We start from the raw sequence: 6,140 nt of genomic DNA, 5'->3' as shown, positions 1-6,140 counted from the left end.
TGCCATGTTGGTGTGCTGCACCCATCAACTCGTCAGCACCCATCAATTCATCATTTATATCATGTATAACTCCCCAATGCAATCCCTCCCTCCTCCCCCCTCCCCATGATAGGCCCCGGTGTGTGATGTTCCCCTTCCCGAGTCCAAGTGATCTCATTGTTCAGTTCCCACCTATGAGTGAGAACATGCGGTGTTTGGTTTTCTCTTAGGGTTTATTATTTTAAATAAATATTTTAAATGTTTTATTTTAGCTTCTGGTATGGCAAATATCTATAAATATGGCTCATTTACATGGAGCCTCTTTGAGATACCCAATGATTTTTAAGAGCGTAAAAGGATTCAGAGACCAAATTTTGAGACTCAGTAGTTTAAAAGGTAGAAATAAGGGCTGGGTGTGGTGGCTCATACCTGTAATGCTAACATTTTGAGAGGCTGAGGCAGGAGGATCCCTCAAGGCCAGGAGTTTGCGACAGCCTGGGCAACACAGCAAGATCACCAGATCACCACACACACATTTTTTTTTCTTAATTAGCCAGGCCTGGTGGCACACACCTGTAGTCCTAGCTACTCTGGAGGCTAAAACAAGAGGGTCACTTGAGTTCAGGAGTTCAAGGTTGCAGTGAGCTATGACTACACCACTGCACTCCAGCCTGGGTGACAGACCAAGATGCTATCTCTGAAAAAAAAAAAAAAAAAGTAGAAATGAAAGAATTTGGCAAGAGATTGGTGGAGTTGGGAAAGAGAGAAGCCTTTATCCAGTCTTAGGAATTATTCTCCTGACTGGGTTACGTCAAAAAGAACTGACGCTATTGGAGGTGGTCTGTTCAGCCTTGGAAATGATCAGTTTAGGTTGCCTGAAAGACACTCTGGCAGAGTCAATCGTTACCCAAAGATTTATGGGTTCGGAATGTGGCTGTCTCATAGCTGCAGTAACTGAAGCCCCAATAAAGGAGACAATTACTAAGGTAGAGAATCAAGTGAGAAGAGTGGAGTCCAGAGTTATATCAACATGAAGGCATAGCAAGAAAGCTGGCTAGAAACCAATCTATGGGTCTGAAAAAGAGTACTCAGTGGGAAGAGAAACTCCACAGGCAGTGAGGTCACACAAACCAAATAAGGCAGAATTTTCAAGAAGAGAGGGGTCAATATCAGCAAATATCGCAAAGATACTAACTGCGTCATTACTGCCCTGCTGGCAGCAGTTTTAGGGGGGGTAAGAGAAGTCATGGAGGGAGCAGGTATGGTCTGCTCTTTAAATAACGAGCTTGAATTGGACAGACATTCACTATTTATTTATTTTTTTATTTTGAGACAGCTGATGCCCAAGCTGGAGTGCAGTGGCGCAATCTCAGCTCACTGCAACCTTCGCCTCCCTGGTTTAGGCAATTCTCATGCCTCAGCCTCCCAGGTAGCTGTGATTACAGGTGTGCGCCACCAAGCCCAGCTAAATTTTGTGTGTGTATATATATACATATATATACACACACACATATATATACATATATAAAAATAATACATATAAATATAATATATATTATATATATTTAGTAGAGACAGGGTTTCACCATGTTAGCCAGGCTGGTCTCAAACTCGACCTCAGGTGATCTGCCTGCCTTGGCCTCCCAAAGTGCTGGGATTCCAGGTGTGAGCCACTGTTCCCAGCCACACATCAATAATTTAAACACTGCCTAGCAAGTGGAAAGTGTTCAGCCAACTAGTGTTACTGCTGAGAGTGAAGGGAAGGGAGAAATGCTGGCATCCATAGCCCATCCAAATTCCTAGTTGGAGGGGAAAAGCAGAGCTGGCTCCTGCCTGGCATATGACCCTTTTCTGGAGTAGATATGAGAAACAGGTGGTCCTGCTGGGGTTTAAGAAAGATGGCATCATTCTACAGTGTAATGATGGGGCACAAACACAAAATTGTTTTCCTTTTGAGTTACTGTCTTCAACCACCCTCTTTCAGATCCCGCATTCTAGTTTATTGAAAGGTAGTTTAAAACCTCAGACTCAGCCAGGTGTGGTGGCTCACGCCTGTGATCCCAACACTTTGGGAAACTGAGGCGGGCGGATCACGAGGTCAAGAGATCAAGACGATCCTGGCCAACATGGTGAAATCCCGTCTTTACTAAAAATACAAAAATTAGCCAGGCGTGGTGGTGCGTGCCTGTAGTCCCAGCTACTTGGGAGGCTGAGACAAGAGAATGGCATGAACCCAGGAGGCGGAGGTTGCCGTGAGCCGAGATCCGGCCACTGCACTCCAGCCTGGACAACAGAGTAAGACTGTGTCTCAAAAATAAATAAAAAATAAATAAAAACAAAAAAACTTCAAACTCACTTATCAAGATTGGGGCTGGAATTCGGATGACAACCAGCACTTCCAGTGAGGGGGTGGACAGGAGAGAAGGGCATGGGGTGAATGTCACTCTCTAACCAGCCATGGTTGTGATCCTTTTAGTGGTCTCTGTGACCCTCTGGCTAACACAGGCTGGCCCCCTTGCCCTCGCGGTAGCAGGCATTTAGGTGCCCGGTCCGCCATGGTCTCAGGTGAGAGCTCTTCTGGGTGCTCCCAGATGGGAGGTCCACCTCTACTATCCTCCCGCCTTCACTGCTCCCAACCCAATAGTCTGCCCCTCTACTGAGTGGCCTGACCCAAGGCACAGCCCTCCAGTGTGAGATGCAGCAAGCCATGTCCTCAGGATACTCTGCTGTCTACCTTGGCCATCCTCCATCACTCTACCACCCTCCCTTCTCCCCAGACTTGGGATGTGGTGAGGGGTGTTTGTGGTGGTTGGTAGGGCATCAGGGCTGTTCTGCTACCTCTTAAAAAGTCCCAGGAAGGTGGTTGTGCCTAAGTTGGCAGCTCTCTTTAGGAGGGGAGAGTACTGTTGCCTACTGTTTTCAGCAGTTGGCTCCGGTGCATGGAGCAACAGGAAGAGCCCCCCTCAGACCATTAAGTAGCAATGGTGAGAAGTGGGAAAGGGGCTGACTGAGCCCAGGGCTGCAAGAAATAAGCTGACAGCAAACCAAGGCCAGATCTCAAGCCAATGATAATTCAAGTTAAGTCATTTGGGCCTGATCCTGAGGTTTAAGGGGCATCTTTGGAAGGTTTTATGGAAGAGAATGACATGATCAGATGTGGGTTTCAGAAAGATCAGTCTGGCGAAAGACAAGAAGAATTAGAAGACTACAGAATGATTCAGGAGAAATACGGTAAGGGCCTACATCATGATATGATGGGGAAGAGAACACAGTCACAGTAAAGATGCACATTGCCTTTGACAGGCCCCCTGGAGCTGAGCACCACTGGCCCTTCTGTGTGCACCGCTGTGCGTTGCCCGCCAGTTAGAACATCTCTTCCTCAAGCGGGGCCCCAGAGCCGACGTGGGTTAGACTTGGCCGGAGGGACCTCTTCTTTCTGTATCTGCAGCTGGGTCTACTCTCCATCCCCTAACCTTGTCACAGGGTGGGTTCTCCAGCAGACATTAAAAAGGAGTTTGGGGATACAATACGTTTATGAAGGCTCAGCACCTCTGAAAGGAAAGGAAAGAAGCAGGATCAGGCCCGGGAACAAGTTGAACTGTGATGGGCAGCTGACAAAATGCTCAGGAGCCCGTAGTGGAGATGAGGGGTGAGGACTGCTTGCCAGCATCTAAGATCAGGTCCCCACTTCACTCGGTCACCAGATGCAGGCTGCCCCAGGAGGGGCATGACTGTGTGTGAGACCACTTTACAGCTGAAGCAGAGCGCAAATCAGCTAAGCCCTGGAGACCCTGCAGCTGGGCAGCAAGCCCTCCCTTCCAGGGGAATATAGACAAGGCATCTTACTTCTCTCCTGCTCTCGCCTCTGGGCCTCCAGTCAGGCCTGCTCCGGTAGCCTGCCTCCCCCACCTCTGCAGCACCTACGGCCCAGGGAGCTTTGCCAGAAGGGCTTTGGAGAAGGAAGCAGGAAGAACCTTAGTCTTTGGAAATGCTATTTATCTGTAATTGTAGCCCCACGCATCCATAATTAGGTGGGTAAGTTTACTTCTGAAGAAATTATGTCATGCCTTCCCTGCTAAAGCATACTTGGGGATTTTCTGCTCTTACAGATTGTGTCTGACTCCCTTTCCGCATCAAATAACGTAAAATCAAGAATGCTTTTCATCAAGAAAATAGGGACTTCTTGAGCCTTGGACACCCCTTACTCACCCCGATTTGGGGTTAACACTGACCAGACCTGTCCTTGTCCAGGAAAACTTGAATTAAACTGGAAATGGGGTTTGAGGAGTAATTTCTGTTAGTCTGTAATTCTCCCTGAGGCTCATCTTTAGAATCCAGAGAGTCAAGTCCGTTTCTAGGTGCCTGGCAGGAGCATTATTGGTATTCATTGAAAGAAACTTCTTTTTTTTTTTTTTTTTTTTTGAGACATAGCCTCGCTATGTGGCCCAGGCTGGAGTGCAGTGGCATGATCTCAGCAATGGCTTGGCTTGGGCTCAGAGGCCTGACAATCTTTTAGGATTTGCTCTTTTCGTTTAATATTATATTGCTAAGATTCATTTATATTACTGCATGTCATTACAGTTCATTCATTTTGACTCCTGTATAATATTTAATTGCGTGAATTTCACTAAGTTTATATTGTTCCTTACCCCACTGAGGGATATTTGGATTCTTCAGATGTCTGCTAGTGTGAGGAATGCTGCTATGAACATTCATATACATCTTATATCTCCTGTTGTTCATGGGCAACTATCTTGGGCGTTCACCTACAAAAGGAGCTTGTGTGTCATATAGAGTGTGTGAATGTTCACCTTTAGGAGGTGATGGTCATGACAAACCATTTTCCAAAGTGACTGCACAAATTTATATTTTCACTAGCAGTGTGTGAAAGATTCTGAGGATCTACACCTCTTCTCCCATGTGCATTATTACTCTTTAAAATTGTTGCCAAGTAAATGATCAGGGACTAATTTTTACTTTCAAGTTATTGGTTCAAGGACTGCCCACCCTGGGAAGCGGGAACCCACACCCTTGATTTCCAGGAGTACTGGGTTTGTGCTGCAAATTCTCAGGAGACTCTTTTTTACCTTTACCCAGACACAGGCTGAGACAAATGAGTTGCTTTGTTTTTTTTTTCTTGGATGGAGGTGGGAAGAGCATTGCTTTCTAGTCCACTCTTATTACATTCTTAATTTTCACTTCATCAGGTCGCAAATTCTTTACTCCTTTCATTGTAATGTGTTAAAAGCCATGCGCCTGAGTTGCTGGGGCCAAGGCCCCAAGACAGCCTTAGCCTGAGCCCATAATGATTGCTCCAGTTGCCTCTCTCTCTCTATTTTTGGCCCCTGGTGATTTTCTTCACGTTTCTGTTAGTTCAGCTGTGCATTTAAAAGAATGTTGACTATATTTTATTGAACTCTTTCAGAGGTTTTGAAGAGGGAACTACTTTAGGTTATCTAGTGTGATGTCATTCCCTTGTTTTAAAGCTGCCAGGGCACGTATTCCCCAGAATGCAGGAATTCCTGAGGTTTGCTCTCCATCCCCACACTGAGGAGTTTCTGTGCTGGGTTGGTTGCTCTGTATTTGGGCCTCTGTCTCCTGGAGAGGGAACCTGCTCCACAGACAGCCCCATGAATCATGCTCAAGTTCATTCTTACCAACCTCAGGACAGTGATCCTGGGACCCAGTCTATGTCCACTCCTCATCAGTAATAGGAGCCCCTTACCCACCCGGACCTTTCTGATTTGAGGACTGGGTCAGTAATCGTCCATAATGATTGCAACTGGAAGTTACTAATTAAGTCTATGCTAGTGGGTCAATAAGGATTGGCTGTGGTCTGAGAAACTATGTGTTTCTCAGGGTGGGGGAACAGGAATTCATATGGAATTGCAAGGGACCCCAAAGAGTCAAAACAATCTTAAAGAAGAACAAAGTTGAAGGACTCATTTTCTAATTTCACAACTTACTACTAAGTTACAGTATCAAGACACAGTAGCCCTGACAAAAGCATAGATATATAGATCAATGGAATAGAACTGAGAGCCTACAAATAAATCTCACATTTAGTCAATTGATTTTCAGCAAAAGTGCTAAGACAGTTCAATAAATGGTGCTGAAACAATTGGATATGTACATGCAAAAGAATGAAGTTGGACTCTTAC

The sequence above is a fragment of the Rhinopithecus bieti genome, unplaced genomic scaffold (assembly GCF_001698545.2).
Source record: "Rhinopithecus bieti isolate Rb0 unplaced genomic scaffold, ASM169854v2 scaffold_5626, whole genome shotgun sequence".
Classification (NCBI taxonomy): domain Eukaryota; kingdom Metazoa; phylum Chordata; class Mammalia; order Primates; family Cercopithecidae; genus Rhinopithecus; species Rhinopithecus bieti.
This window is presented reverse-complemented; position numbering follows the sequence as displayed.